Raw genomic sequence first — 16,667 nt, 5'->3', positions numbered from 1 at the left:
CAGCCTGTCTCTGGAGATGGAGGACTCAACTCCATCCCACCCCAAAAATGAAAATGTGGAGTGCGAGGTCCTCTTTAACAGAGACGGGTCAGTAACTTTCCCAACTCCCAATATCCATCTCATTAATGAAAATTGGCCCATTAAGTCTAATGGCCTCCTGTTGCATTCTACGATTATGTTCCTGAAGCTTGCCCTGGTGGTCAGTACAGCATCCGAGATTCCAGGAGTTTCAGCTCTCTCTGAAATATTCTGCACAGTGTCAGCTTGCACATACAATGTCTGACACTCACTTGACATTCCCTCCCCACCTCCCCAACCCCCACCCTCACCAGAAAGCTGTGTTTCAGTGGAACCTCATAAAAATCAGGGCTATAATTAAATTACTACCTTTTGCCTTTTCATTTCTTTTCACGCCATTGTCTGCCAGTGCTGCTGCCTCCTTTGTTCTCTGATGGAATCAGAAATTCCCTTTTGGCTGCAGTTTCGCAAGCACCAAGCACTCTAGCACTCTTTAGCAGTGCCTTGTTCGAGTGATTTTTCATGTGTGAGTGTTGACAGGCATAAAAATCCTTGGAGTGCATTATAGCCAAGATGAAACATGTCGTCATCAATATTCACGCAAAAGTACTTCCAGAAAGAGCTAACTGACACAAAGATAGGCCGGGTGGTTACCAGTGAGGCTGAGAGTCTTGGGTTACAGAAAAATATAGACAGGATGGTCAAATGGGCAGAAAAGTGGCAGATGGAATTTAATCCTGAGAAGTGTGAGGTGTTATACTTTGGAAGGAGCAATTTGACAAGGAAATATTCAATGAATGGCTCCACTTTGGGAAGTCCTGAGGAACAAAGAGACAATGGCGAGTTTGTAAATAGATCTCAGAAGGCAGAAGGACAGGTTAATAGGGTGGTGAAAAAGGCATATGGTACACTTAATTTATCAATCATAGATTACAAAAGCAAGGAAGTCATGTTTGAGTTATATAGAACATTGGTGAGGCCACAGCTGGAGTAGTGTGTGCAGTTCTGGTCGTCACATTTTTGATCATCACTTTATAGGAAGGATGTGATTGCACTGGAGCGGGTGCAGAGGTGCTTCACGAGGATGAAGAGGGGTTGGATAGTCCTGGGTTGTTTTCCCTGGAGCAGAGAATACAGGAGCGACGTGATCGAGGTGTACAAGATTATGAGCGGCATGGACAGGTTGGATAGGGAACAACTGTTCCCCTTAGTTGAAGCGTCAGTTACGAGGGGACACCAGTGCAAAGTGAAGGGCGGGAGGTTCAGGGGGGATTTGAGGTAAACCTTTTTACCCAGCGGTGAAGGTCTGCAACGCACTGCCTGCGAGGGTGGTAGAGGGTTGTCTCACATCCTTTAAAAAGTACCTGGATGAGCACTTGGCATGTCTTAACATTCGAGGCTATGGGCCAAGTGTTAGCAAATGGGATCAGGATTGGCAGAGCTGGTGCCTTTCATGCGGCGCTACAGGCTCGATGGACCGAAGGGCCTTTTCTGCACTGTAATTTTCCGTGATTCTATAAGGATGAGGAGTGAGAACCGAGGCTGCTTTTCCTCACCCTAATTCCACGGTACTAAGGCCAATTGTATCACTTGCAATGCTATCCGGATTGAGATCGGGTAACCGAGTCGATAAAGCAGGGGCCATTCTGGTCTTTATATTACATATGAAGCTACGGTGGGAGATTGGAAAAGTTTAGGTGTAACCCAAAATATGTGGAGGAATCACATAGGATTACTGTAAAGTTTCAGGCGCGCAATCACACGAAAGCAATGAACATTTCCACAGAAAGGGTCGTGAATCTGTGGAATTCCCTGCCCAGTGAAGCAGTTGAGGCTACCACGTTAAATATTTTTGGCAAAGGTGGATAGATTTTTGAACAGTAAAAGAATAAAAGGTTACGGAGAGCGGACGGGTAAGTGGAGCTGAGTCCACAAAAAGATCAGCCATAATCTTACTGAGGGGCCCAATGGCCTATTCCTGCTCCTAGTTCTTGTGTCCTTATGTTCTTATGTAAGAAAACTCAATCTTTTTTTAACCTCTTTAATACAACTCCTACTCCCCGAAGGGTCTCCCACGCCCGGCCCACACTCAGGTTGGGTATTTATGTCCCATAGGGCCCTTGATTTTAAGGGTGTAGCTCCACCCCCTCATCTGGGGAGACCATATACAGGTGAGGCCATAGGGACTATGACGTTGTAGACCCCATGTCTCCGGTCAGGTTATAACAATTACCAACTCTGGCAGGGCCAGATATTCCTCAAGGTTTCACCATATAACCTTTCATATTCAACCACACACTAAAACAACCATTCTCTCCTCCACTAAATAAACCAAAGAGTTCAAAGAAAATGGATGCAACACGTTTGTTTTCATGCTTGATGATGTTACCCCCATCACTTAAACACCTGGTTGGTCCGAACAATGTCCAGGAGAACCTTGATTCCTGAAGACTCCAGGAGAATACTGGTTTGGCAAAACTAGCATAACAGTCCAACTGAATTGTACCTTCATGCTACACACAGATGCTCACTTTTAAGCACAGATCACTGGATGATAATCAGACGTTGCATGATTTAATTTATTTTCCCTGGTCGAGATGTGCTAAGTGAAATGACTACCTTCCCAAGACAATAAATGTAGAGTTCTCGGTATCACCATGGCAGAGGTCCACTAACTGCACAATGTAGAACATTACTACTGGTCAGTTCACCACGTGCTCTAGCTCATCCTGACCATAACAAACTTCTGAAGTTATATATAGAGAAGAAACAGCACCAGCAGTAGAATAGTTAAAATTGACACACAAAGAAATATCAAAACGTCCAGGTGTAGTGTGCATTGCCTAGTTTGTAACTGACATATTTTCTTGTCATTACACTTTGGACACAGCCCTTTAACTCACTTTCAATAATGCCATAGCAGCCTTCGATAGGGTAGAGTGGGGGTACCTGTGGGAGGTGCTGAAGAGGTTAGGGTTTGGGGAGGGGTTTGTCAGGTGGTTTAGGCTGTTGTGTGAGGTCCCGATGGCGAGTGTGGCTACAAATAGGAGGAGGTCCGAGTACTTTCGGTTGCACTGAGGGACGAGACAGGGGTGTCCCCTGTCCCCCCTGCTCTTCGCACTGGCGATTGAACCCCTGGCTATGGCACTGAGAGAGTCGAGGAACTGGAGGGGGTTGGTGCGGGGTGGGGAGGAGCATTGGGTGTCGCTTTATGCGGACGGCCTGCTGCTGTATGTGGCGGACCCGGTGGGAGGAATGCCAGAGGTAATGAGGATTCTTAGGGAATTCGGGGACTTTTCGGGGTACAAGCTCAATATGGGAAAGAGCGAGCTGTTCGTAGTTCAGCTAGGGGACCAGGAGAGGGGGATTGGCGAGCTCCCACTAAAAAGGGCGGAGAGGAGCTTCAGACATTTGGGGGTCCAGGTGGCCAGGAGCTGGGGGGCCCTGCATAGGCTTAACTTTACAAGGGTGGTGGAGCAAATGGAGGAGGAGTTCAAGAGGTGGTACGCGTTGCCGCTGTCCTTGGCGAATAGGGTGCAGTCAATCAAAATGACGGTGCTCCCAAGGTTTTTCTTCCAGTTCCAGTGCCTCCCTGTGTTTATCCCGAAGGCTTTTTTCAGGCGGGTTAACAGGAGTATAATGGGGTTTGTGTGGGCGCGAGGGACTCCGAGGGTGAGAAGGGTGTTCCTGGAGCGGAGTAGAGATGGGGGGGCTGACGCTGCCCAACCTCTGTGGGTACTACTGGGCCGCCAATGCGACGATGGTGCGCAAGTGGGTGATGGAGGGGGAGGGGGCTGCATGGAAGAGGCTGGAGACGGCGTCCTGTGTAGGTACGCATCTGGGGACGCTGGCAACGGCGATGCTGCTGCTCCCTTCAAGGAGGTATACCACCAGCCTGGTGGTGGTGGCGGCCCTCAAAATTTGGGGGCAGTGGAGGTGGCGTGGGGGGGGGGGGGGGAAGTTGGGGCCTCGGCGTGGACCCCATTACGGGGGAACCACTGGTTCGCCCCAGGAACAATAGGTGGAGGGTTTGCGGGGTGGCACAGGGCAGGGATACGAAGGTTAGGGGACCTGTTTGTGGAAGGGAAGTTCGCGAGCTTGGGTGAGCTGGAGGAGAAGTACGGGCTCCCCCCGGGGAACACCTTCAGGTACTTACAGTAAGGGCGTTTGCCAGACGGCAGGTGGTGGAATTCCCGCGGCTACTGCCACACACAGTACAGGACAGGGTGCTCTCGGGGGGGGGGGGGGGGGGGGGGGAGGAGATTGAAGAGGGGACGTGGGCAGATGCCCTAGGGAGGGTGAACTCTTCATGCGCGAGGCTCAGCCTCATACAGTTTAAGGTGCTGCACAGAGCACACATGACCGGGACAAGGATGAGCCGGTTCTTTGGGGGTGAGGACAGGTGTGGTAGGTGCTCAGGGAGCCCAGCAAATCACACCCATATGTTCTGGGCATGCCCAGCGCTGGAGGAATTTTGGAAGGGCGTAGCAAGGACAGTGTCGAGGGTGGTAGGATTCAGGGTCAAACCGGGCTGGGGGCTCACAATATTTGGGGTGGCAGAGGAGCCGGGAGTGCAGGAGGCGAAAGAGGCCAAAATTCTGGCCTTTGCGTCCCTGGTAGCCCGGCGAAGGATTCTCCTTCAGTGGAAAGATGCGAGGCCCCCAAGCGTGGAATCCTGGATCAGCGATATGGCAGGGTTCATTAAATTGAAGAGGGTGAAATTCGCCTTGAGAGGGTCGGTACAAGGGTCTTTAGGAGGTGGCAACCGTTCTTAGTCTTTCTGGCAGAACGATAGACATTGGTCGATGGCAGCAGCAGCTCGGGGGGGTGGGGGGGGCGGGGGGGTTGGTTTACTTTATTTTTGTTTATGTTATTTACACTGGAGGGTTTGAGGGGGTGTATACACCTGTTGTGTTAAGTCAGGGTGTTAATGTTAATTTATTATTTATGTACAGGGGGGAGGGGTTTGGGGGGTTGCTTTTTTAGATTGTGTTTTGTACTTAACCTGTTGGGTTCTTTTTTCTTTCTCATTTTGTTATTGATATTTTATGAAAACCTTTCATAAAAAAATTTAAATTTTTAAAAAAATAATGCCATAGCAGAATGTCTACATAAAAATAATTGTCATATTAATTAGAAAGTGATGCTTTGTTATTGTTGATTTTAAACTGTAATTGTGGATGAATTTTATCAGGGAAGAGCAGGGTCACACTGGAAAGAACAGTGATGCATGACTAAAATATCAATAAGGGGGGGAAAGATGAAGACGACGAGAGAAATGGAAAAACAGATAGTACGAGTTTTTATAAATATTTTTAAAAGAAAAGTTAACGAAGTGAGCGTTGGTTTTATAGTAAGCGAGGCTGGAAAATTGATAATGGAAAACAAGGAGATTGTAGATGAATTGAACAGGTATTTTGCATCAGTCTTCACTGTAGAGTATACAAGTAACATCCCAAAAGCAGCTGTAAACCAAGAATTGGAAGTGAGGGCATAACGCAGAAAAAGAGTCACCGCAAAGTGGTGCTGAGTAAATTGTTACTACTGCACACTGACGAGAGCTCGGGTCCTAATGGATTTCATGCTAGGGTCTTCAAAGCAGTGTCTAGTGAGATAGCTGATGCATTGGTTTTAATTATCCCAAACTCCCTAGATTTAGGGAAGGTCCCATTAGATTGGAAGATAACGAATGTAACTCCATTATTCAAGAAGGAAGGGAGACAGAAAACATGAAACTACAGGCTTAACATCTGGCATAGAGAAAATGTTCGAAGCTACTATTAAAGAAATTATCACAGGGCATTTGGCTCAAGGTAAACAGACAGAGTCAACATGGTATTATGAAAGAGAAATCATATGTGACCTACTTTTATTGAAGTTCTTTGAGCAAGTGCTGTGGAGGAATCAGTAAATGTACTGAACTTCGATTTCTAGAAGGCATTAAATAAAATGGCACATCAAAGGTTACTGTGAAAAATAAAAGCTCATGGTGTAGGGGGATAACACATTGGTGTGGATAGAAGATCGGCTGGTTAACAGGAAGCAGAGAGTAGGCTTACATGGGTCTTTTTCAGGTTGGCATGATGTAATGAGTGGTGTGCCACAGAGATCAGTGCTGGGGCCTCAACTGTTTATTATTTATATAAATGACTTGGATGAAGGAATTGATGGGATGGTTAACAAATTTGCTGATGACACGAAGACAGGTGCAAAAGTAAGTTGTGAAGCGGACATAAGGAGGCCTCAAAAATATGTAGGTAGGTTAAGTGAATAGGCAAAGGCATGGCAACTTAAATGTTATGTGGGAAAATGTGAAATTATCCATTTTGGCAGGACAAATTTTAAAAAAACATATCATCTAAATGGGGAAAGATTGCAGACCTCCTGAGGTGAAGAGGGATCTGGGTGTCCAAGTGCATGAATCACAAAGGGCTAGTATGTAGGTACAACTAGTGCATGAATCACTGAAGAAGATGATGCCCTTGTGTTAATGTATTTTCCTATACACTTAACTAGGCAGAAATTCGCACTACACGTCTTGGGTGCGAAATTAAATTTTATTGGTATCTATTGATTATAAAGAGGGAGTAATCTCCTGGTGTTACAAAGTCAAATGTTCTCAATACAGGCCCCTGCAGAAGGTTTTACTTGAGATAATTATATTTAGTAACTTACAAAACGACTCAAATTCAAAATATAACAGCAGTAACGGTTTCTTTGCTCAAAGCAAACAGCTGCGCAGGTTAGAATTGGAAATATGAAAAGAAGATAATAGATAGCTGGGCAAATAGTATAGGGTGATTCTAGAATGGAAAATGGCAGCCTGAACTACTACCTTTAAGGAATTTGTTATCAGTCTAAGTCAATCTATTCCTACCCCTGTAACATGCTGATTGGTTTGGGCGAGTCTTCAATACATTTGATTCGATGATTGGGTTGTCAGTTTTTGACATGCAACATTAACTTCGAGTTATCGGCCATGTTGCATCTTAGAATTCTTTAGTGTGTGTTGGAATGCAAACTCTGCTCTTATCATTAGACTGGTATGTGCTGAATCCTCCAATTTCTTCTTTCGGACAATGGAAAGCTCATATGAACTATAATGTCAATTTGACCTCCAGTAGAATTGTTGCATTTTGCTTTTAGCTCATTTGCAAACTGTTGCAATGCTTGTATTTTGCCTTGACTTTATTCTTGCAAACTATGCACTTTGTAAATTTGTACTGATTTACAGTGTCATGAAGGAATCCATTTTAAACTGACTTCTAAACTGAGCTTTCTAAGTCTATAATTGAAGGCTAATTAATTATCCCTTTTACCTATCAGAAATAGTTGTTGTGGTAGTCAGTATTAGGGTATTACAGTACCTAGGTTGGAGGTACCTGATGCTGTAAGATCATTGGTGAAGCCTGCCTGCTGGTTCCGCCCAGTAGGGCGGAGTATAAGAGTCTGTGTTTCTCTAGCTGCTGCATTCTGTACCTGCGCTGCTGGGGAAAACATCTAGTTCAATAAAGCCTTCAATTGTCCTACAATCTCGCTTTGGGAGTTATTGATCGTGCATCAATTTATTGAACTAGATTTGAAGAATGGAGCTCCGCATCAAGCCGGAGTGTCTGCAGCTTAGCCGCCACGCGGCAAACTCAGTGGCGACCTTTAAACACTGGCTGGTGTGTTTCAACGGATACATCAGGACGGCCACAACTACACCCACAGTGGACCAGAAACTGCAAGTTCTCCACTCAAGGGTGAGCCCAGAAATCTACACGCTCATCGAGGGCGCGGACGGTTTCTAGGCCACAATGACCCCGTTGAAAGGACACTACATTTGCCCAGTAAATCAGGTTTACACCCAACATCTTCTAGCTACCAGATGACAAATTCCGGGGGAATCGCTAGACGAATTCTACTGCGCACTGCTGGTACTAGGCAGAAACTGTGACTGGCCGCAAGTTTCAGCCAACGACCACACCAAACTTTCCATCCGTGACGCCTTCGTTGCAGATATGCTGTCCTCTCAGATCTGCCAGCGGCAGCTGGAAAAGGAGACGCTAGGTCTCAAGGAGGCATGGGCCCTCGCCAGCTCCTTAGATGTAGCCTCCCGCAACGCCCGAGCGTACGTCCCCGACCGCGCGGCAGCCCCATGGGCAGCGTGGACCCCACCCGCAGCCGATTCCGACGCATTCCCCAACCACCCACAACTTGTGCCGCGCGACTGCCAGGCAACCCCGGAGGGCCCCGATGTTATTTTTGCGGCATGCTAAGCACCCCCGGCAACGCTGCCTGGCCCGCTCCGCAACGTGCAAGGGCTGTGGAAAAAAGGGGCATTTTGTGGCGGTATGCCAGGCCCGGGCAGTCGCCACCATCTTGGCTGGAGTCTCAAGACCCCGATTCGGATGACCGCACACCACCCGAGGAAATTCATCAGCTTCTGCCACGACTAGCCTCGGTGACTCTGGACCAGTCTCGACCCCGAACTCTTTTGACCGCTACGACGACTGTACTCATCAACGGACACAAGACACCCTGCCTGATCGACTCCGGGAGCACAGAGAGCTTTATACACCCCAACACGGTAAGGTGCTGCTCCCTCCCTTTACACCCAGTTAACCAGAACATCTCCCTGGCCTATGGGTCTCATTCTGTAGAGATCAAGGGGCACTGCATAGCTAACCTCACAGTCCAGGGAAGAGAGTTTAACAATTTCCAACTCTACATCCTCCCTCACCTCTGCACTGCCACACTCCTGGGATTGGACTTCCAATGTAACCTCCAGAGCTTAACCTTCAAATTCGGAGGCCCTATACCCCCTCTCACTGTCTGCAGTCTTGCGACCCTCAAGGTCGACCCGCCTTCCCTGTTTGTAAACCTCGCCCCCGATTGCAAACCCATCGCCACCAGGAGCAGACCGTACAGTGCCCAGGACAGGACCTTCATCAGGTCGGAAGTCCAGCGGTTACTGAAGGAAGGTATTGAGGCTAGCAACAGCCCCTGGAGAGCTCAAGTATTGGTTGTAAAGACCGGAGAGAAGCACAAGATGGTCATCGATTATAGTCAGGCCATCAACAGGTATACGCAGCTCGACACGTATCCTCTCCCCTGCTTATCTGACTTGGTCAATCAGATTGCACAATACAAGGTCTTTTCCACGGTGGACCTCAAATTCGCCTACCACCAGCTCCCCATTCGCCCGGACGACTGCAAGTACACTGCATTCGAAGCAGATGGGCGGCTCTACCACTTCCTAAGGGTTCTCTTCGGTATCACAAATGGGGTCTCGGTCTTCCAACGGGAGATGGACCGAATGGTTGACCGGTGCGGTTTGTGGGCCACGTTTCCGTACCTCGACAATGTCACCATCTGCCGGCCACGACCAGCAGGACCACGACACCAACCTCCGCAAATTTCTCCATACCGCCAGTCTCCTTAACCTGACCTATAACAAGGAGAAATGCGTATTCAGCACCGATCGTCTAGCCATCCTCGGCTACGTAGTGCAGGATGGAGTCATAGCCCCCGACCCCGAACGCATGCGCCCCATCATGGAGTTTCCCCTCCCACACTGCTCCAAGGCCCTGAAACGTTGTCTGGGGTTTTTTAATATTACGCCCAGTGGGTCCCCAATTATGCGGACAAGGCCCGCCCACTAATCCAATGCTGGGTTTTCCCCCTGTCGGCAGAGGCCCGCCAGGCCTTCAGTCACATAAAGGCAGACATTGCAAAGGCCACGATGCACACAATCGATGAGTCCCTTCCCTTCCAAGTCGAGAGCGATGCATCCGACGTAGCTCTGGCGGCCACCCTCAACCAAGCGGGCAGGCCCGTGGCCTTCTTCTCACGCACCTTCCATGCCTCTGAAATCCGCCATTCTTCCATTGAAAAGGAGGCCCAAGCCATAGTAGAAGCTGTGCGGCATTGGAGGCATTACCTGGCCTGCAGGAGATTCACGCTCCTTACTGACAAACGATCAGTAGCTTTCATGTTCGATAATCCACAGCGGGGCAAGATAAAGAACGATAAGATCTTACGGTGGAGGATCGAGATCTCCACCTACAACTACGAGATCTTGTATTGTCCCGGGAAGCTAAACGAGCCTCCTGATGCCCTATCCCGCGGCACATGTGCCAACGCACAAGTGGACCGACTCCGGATCCTTCACGATGATCTCTGCCACCCGGGGGTCACTCGTTTCTTCCATTTTATCAAAACCCGCAACCTGCCCTACTCCATCGAGGAGGTCAGGACCGTCACCAGGAACTGCAAAATCTGCGCAGAGTGCAAGCCGCACTTCTACCAGCCAGAGAAAGCGCACATGGTGAAGGCTTCCCACCGCTTTGAACGCCTCAGCATGGACTTCAAAGGGCCCCTCCCCTCTACTGACCGCAACACGTACTTCCTGAACGTGATTGACGAGTACTCCCGGTTCCCGTTCGCCATCCCCTGTCCCGACATGACCGCTGCCACCGTCATTAAAGCCCTCCACAGCATCTTTACCCTGTTCGGTTTCCCCGCCTACATCCACAGCGATAGGGGTCCTCCTTCATGAGCGACGAACTGCGTCAATTCTTGCTCAGCAAGAGCATTACCTCAAGCAGGACAACCAGTTACAACCCCCGTGGAAATGGGCAGGTGGAGAGGGAGAACGGAACAGTCTGGAAGACCGTCCTACTGGCCCTACGGTCCAGGAATCTCCCAATCTCCCGCTGGCAGGAGGTCCTCCCTGATGCACTCCACTCCATTCGATCACTACTGTGTACCGCGACCAACGAAACACCTCATGAACGTCTCCTTGTCTTCCCTAGGAAGTCGGACCTCGTTCTCAACCTGGCTGGCAGCTCCTGGACCCATTCTGCTCCACAAACACGTGCGGGCGCATAATTCTGACCCGTTGGTCGAGAGGGTACACCTCCCTCATGCTAGGCGTACCCCGACGGCCGGCAGGATACGTTCTCCCTCTGGGACCTGGCGCCCGCTGGATCCCCACACACACCCCCCTCACCAACCCCACCTACCCTCCCACCGGCACACCCCAAGGCTGCCCCCTTCCCAGGGGGATCGGTCCTTCCACTGGTCCCACCCAGGGGTGATGAAGCTGAAGACGCCACGCTCCCGGAGTCACGGATGCCCGAGCCGGCGCCTGCATCACCGCCGAGACTGCGACGATCACAGAGGACGACCAGGGCCCTTGATCGACTAATAGCTTCATTATGAAATGTACCTGCAAATAAATACCTGTAAATAATTTGTGAGACATGTAAAAAGGCAAAACACTGTACCACCGACGGGTACCGCCATAACCTCCACCACTGTATAATGCGAGACCACCACCCCCGATGGACTCGTTTTTTTAACAGGGGGTGAATGTGATAGTCGGTATTAGGGGTATTACGGTACCTAGGTTGGAGGTACCGGATGCTGTAAGATCATTGGTGTTGGAGGTACCTGATACTGTAAGATCATTGGTGAAACCTGCCTGATGGTTCCACCCAGTAAGGCGGAGTATAAGAGTCTGTGTTTCTCTAGCTGCTGCATTCTGTACCTGCGCTGCTGGGGGAAACATCTAGTTCAATAAAGCCTTCAATTGTCCTACAATCGCACTTTGGGAGTTATTGATCGTGCATCAGTTGGTTTCCCTCAATCACAAAGGTCTAGTATGTAAGTGCAAGTAATTAGGAGAGCTATTGGCATGTTATAATCAATTGTGAGGGGTATTAAATACCAAAATAGGGAGCTTATGCTTCAGTTATACAGGGCAGTGGTGTGACCACATCTGGAGTACTATGTACAGTATTGGTCACCTTATTCAATGAACAGTGCAAATGTGTTAGGAACAGTTCAGAGAGGGTTTACCAGAATAATGCCTGGAATGGATGGTTGTCTTACAGAGGAAAGGTTGAACAAGCTCGGCTTGTATCTGTTGGAATTTAGAAGAATAAGAGGTTACTTGATTGAAACATGTAAGATCCTGAGGGGTCTTGACAGAATGGATGTGGAGAGGGTGTTTCCTGTTGTAGGAGAACCTAGAACTAGGGGTTTCTGTTTAAAAATAAGGGATCATCCATTTAAAATGGAGATGAGGTGAAATTTCTTCTCTCAGGGTCAAGAGTCTTTGGAAGTCTCTTCCTGAAAAGGCAGTAGAAGCAGACTCTTGGAATATTTTTAAGGCAAAGGTGGATACATTCTTGGTAAGCAAGGGGGTGATAGGTTGTTGGGGGTAAATGGGATGCAGATTTGAGGTTACTATCAATGGTCTTATCAATGGTGAACCAGGCTCGAGGGGCTGAATGACGTACTTCTGCTCCTCATTTGTACGTATATTGATTTCGGCAAATCGCACAGCCTTTTTATTTTTCTGTAATATTTTAATAAAATCTGTATATGAAAATTATTTTGTCTCAAAATTTCTTTTGTCCTTTTTAAAAAATCACAGCTATTAAAAAAATACGTTGCCAAATCACATCTTTTATCTGCCTATTCTTTTCTCTTAAAAATCATATCCTTTGTCTTTCCAGTTTTACCGTTATCTTTTCCTTCCTCAGCCACTGCTGTTTCACTGCTGCTGTAATCTCCTGCTTTGTCTGTTCCCTGGCTTTGTCCTCGATGAGCTTGATCGTCACAATCTGTAGGCCTCAGGCCAGCACAGTGGCACAGATCTGTGTACATTGCTGATGCCTGTTGTTATATAACACCAGCTGCTGCTGCTCGCACCACAGTGACAGGGCTCTTACAAGTGAATCTCAAACGTTACTTTCAAATTCAACCAGATTTCAGAAAGTAGAGGCTAAAATGGTTTGTTTTTTTGCCTTGCCTGTGACCAAGCAAGTATGCAAGACAATTCTAATTGGAATAAAAACAACATTTTAAAAGCTACAAATATGCAGTAGGTCACAATGTTCTGAAAAAAGATAGGCTGATATTTTAAGTGTGACCTAATACCAGAAATCGGTTCAACTACAGACATTGAAAGTTGTTTTTATTTCCGATTTTCAGACAAAGTGACACGCCTCAGTAAATAAAAGCCTCATGCTAACACATGCTTTGAAGAAAACTATGAAAAATCACATCAGATCCATGTTCCAGTTTATGGAACTCCAGCCAGCTCAGTAACACGTTATGTGCATATAACTAGTGCCTACTGTTACTTAACAAGTTGACATGAAGAAAATTTAACATGAAGAAAAACAGTAAAAAGGAATGTACGTATATATCTAGGAATGAGAGATAAAGGAGCAGGATGTGATATTAGGGGTACATTTTTAAAAATTTTTTTAATTCCTCTGAAGCCCTTCAAGTGAGAACACAACTGTTGCTATTCATAGAATCTACAGTGCAGAAGGAGGTCATTCATCCATCGAGTCTGCATCGGACGTAGAAAGAGACCCTACTTAAGCCCATACCTCCACCCTATCCCCATAACCAAGTAATCCCACCTAACCTTTTGGACACTAAGGGGCAGGCAATTCAGCATGGCCAGTCCACCTAACCTGCACATCTTTAGACTGTGGGAAGAAACCAGAGCACCTGGAAGGAAATCCACGCAGCCATGGGGAGAAACTGCAAACTCCACATAGTCACCGAGGCTGGAATTGAACCCGGGTTCCTGGAGCTGTGAGGCAGCAGTACTAACCACTGTGCCAGCCACATTTACGCCTCCTGTTTCCTATTAGCTAACCTGCGCTTGTTTATCCATGCTAATGTGTTATCCCCCACACTTGAGTACTTATTTTGCATAGTAAGAAGTCAACACCAGGTTAAAGTCCAACAGGTTTGTTTCGAATCACTAGCTTTCATCAGATGAGTGAAGAGGTGGGTTCCATAACCCATATATATATATATATATAGACAAAGTCAATGATGCAAGATGATACTTTGAATCTGAATCTTCGCAGGTAATTAAGTCTTTACAGGTCCAGATGGAGCGACTGGAGAGAGGGATAATCACAGGTTAAAGAGGTGTGAATTGTCTCAAGCCAGGACAGTTGGTAGGATTTTGCAAGCCTAGGCCAGATGGTGGGGGGGTGAATGTAATGAGACATGAATCCAAGGTCCCGGTTGAGGCCGTACCCATGCGTGCAGAACTTGGCTATCAGTTTCTGCTCGGCGATTCTGCATTGCCGCGCGTCCTGAAGACGGCCTTGGAGGACGCTTGCCCGAAGATCAGAGGCTGAATGCCTTTGACTGCTGAAGTGTTCCCCGACTGGAAGGGAACATTCCTGCCTGACGATTGTCGCGCGATATCCGTTCATCCATTGTCGCAGCATCTGCATGGTCTCGCCAATGTACCACACCTCGGGACATCCTTTCCTGCAGCGTTTGAGGTTGGCCGAGTCGCACGAGTATGTACTGCGTACCTCGTGAGTGGTGTTTTCATGTGTAATGGTGGTACCCATGTCGATGATCTGGCACGTCTTGCAGATGTTGCCATTATTCTGCATAATAATGTTTGATATTGCACCTCGTCAAATATCTTCTAGGAATCCAAGTACAGCACGTCTACAGGTTCTCCTTTATCCGTGTTGCTTGTTATTTCCTAAAACTCCAATAAATTAATCAAAAACATGATTTATTTTCACAAAACCATGTTGACTCAAAATGCTGACTTTATTGCACTGAAACTTTCAAGCGCCTAGCTATAACCCCTTTACTAATAGATTCCAGCAATTTCCATCTGACAGACGTTAAGCTAACTGGCCTGTATTTTCCTACTTACTGTCTCCCTCCTTTCTCTATTTTCCTATTTGATTGGACTTTTCCTGTATCTAGGGAATTTTGGAAAATTTAAACTAATGTACCTACCTCAGCAGCCAATTCTTTTAAGATTCCAGGAAGAAGTCCATCAGTACTTGTTAGCTTTTAAGTTATAATAATTCCTTGAAAAGCATTCCCTGTGACTGTAATTGCTGCAAGTTCCTCCCTCCCTTTCACCTCCTGATTCACAATTATTCCTGGGATGCCACTAGTATCAACTACAGTGAAACAGATGCAAAATATCGGTTCAATTCATCAACCTTTTCCTTATTTCCCATTATTAATTCCCCATGCACATTCGGTACTAGTAGAAAATCAGAGAGCTCAATAACACAATTTGACTTGAAATGAAATGAAAATCGCTTATTGTCACAAGTAGGCTTCAAATTAAGTTACTGTGAAAAGCCCTCAGTCGCCACATTCCGGCGCCTGTTTGGGGAGGCTGTTACGGGAAATCGGTGTATACAAATGTTTGTTATACAAATCGGTGGTAATACATTGTGTTACACATCACAAAGTACAACGGCGTTCAACCCACTATATTTTTATCCATGTTCTGCCTGGCATATTTCTCAGAAACTGAAATGTTTTCTAAAATCTGCAGAACAATATACAAGGTAGGATAGGCAATAAGTGAAAAAGAAATCACAGTAGCACACATTCAAGAAAGGAAGCAAAGTCAACATGCGCTACATCACAGCAGGCTCACTAATCTGCATTCTGTGCATTGTTCTATTTAGATTTTGTCAGTTTCAAGGGTTGGGTAACCTCAATGGCGGCTAAATTTTAAAGCATACTGAGATCTATTATACCCGTAACTAACTATACGAATGGACTTCTGGTGGCGGCTATGAAGGAGTAGGTCGCATATTTGGTGGCTCCTGCTTGGGTCGGACCTTTGGACCTTTTTCCCCGATGTTTTGTTGGATTGGATTCGGAAAATTGATGGTGGATGCAACTGTGAAGAGGAATCCCACATCATGGGATTCCGCATGGAGAAGCGGACTAGAAGTGCTCGCAAAGGAAGAAATAGGCGAACAGAGAAGGCTTGGGCTGAGGCTGCAGCGGGAGAAAGCATGGCGGACGACCGGGGTCCTGACTCGACGACCCAGCGGTCGACGGAGCAGTTGATGCAGTTCATTCAGGAGGGCTTCGCCAAGCAGAAACAGGAATGCTTGGACTCGATTAAGGAATCAATTGCATGGCTGGACCTTAGACTGGATGCTTAGGATCGGGCGATTCAGAAAGTGGTGAAGGCGCTGACTGAGCAGGAGGAACACCAGACAGCAGTGGAATTGGAAGTGGGAACGCTGAGAGACCAGCAGAAAAGGCTCCAGGAGAAGGTAGAGGACCTAGAGAATAGGTTCCGCCGGCAGAACTTGAGAATTGTTGGTCTCCCGGAGGAATCCGAAGGAACGGACGCTGGGGCATACATAGCGGGCATGTTTGAGAAGCTAATGGGGGATTGGACGTTCTCCCGACCCTTGGAGGTGGACAGGGCTCACAGAGCGCTCGCAAGGAACACGCATGTGGGGGACCCCCGAGGGCAATGGTGGTGAGATTCCACAGGTACCTGGACAAGGAGTGTATTTTATGGTGGGCCAGGCAGACACGGAGCTGTAAATGGGAGAATAGCATCCTGCTTATATACCAGGATCTGAGTGCGGACGTGGCCAGGAGAAGAGCAGGATTCAACTAGATAAAGTCGACCATTTTCAAGAAGAAGGTTAAGTTTGGACTGCTGTATCCGGCCCATCTTTGGGACACTTATGAGGAGCGACAGTTTTACTTTGAGTCGCCCGAGGAAGCAATGGACTTCGCTAGAAGGAAAGGGCTGGTAGCGGACTGAGGTCTTTGAACTTTGCTGCAGTGCTCATGTTAAAAATGTTTTTTGTTTTTGGATG

At 47.4% G+C, this 16,667-nt stretch overlaps 1 long non-coding RNA gene across 1 annotated transcript in view; it reads right to left on the bottom strand.

The window, feature by feature from the left end:
* Positions 1-12,655, bottom strand: part of LOC140387248 (uncharacterized) — a 58,775-nt gene extending 46,120 nt beyond the window's left edge. The window contains exon 1 of the long non-coding RNA XR_011933805.1: positions 12,534-12,655. This is a non-coding gene — a long non-coding RNA (uncharacterized lncRNA). The remainder of the gene's footprint in view (positions 1-12,533) is intronic.
* Between the last annotated feature and the right edge of the window lie 4,012 nt (positions 12,656-16,667).

Source organism: Scyliorhinus torazame, chromosome 12 (assembly GCF_047496885.1).
Source record: "Scyliorhinus torazame isolate Kashiwa2021f chromosome 12, sScyTor2.1, whole genome shotgun sequence".
Classification (NCBI taxonomy): Eukaryota; Metazoa; Chordata; class Chondrichthyes; order Carcharhiniformes; family Scyliorhinidae; genus Scyliorhinus; species Scyliorhinus torazame.
This window is presented reverse-complemented; position numbering and strand designations above follow the sequence as displayed.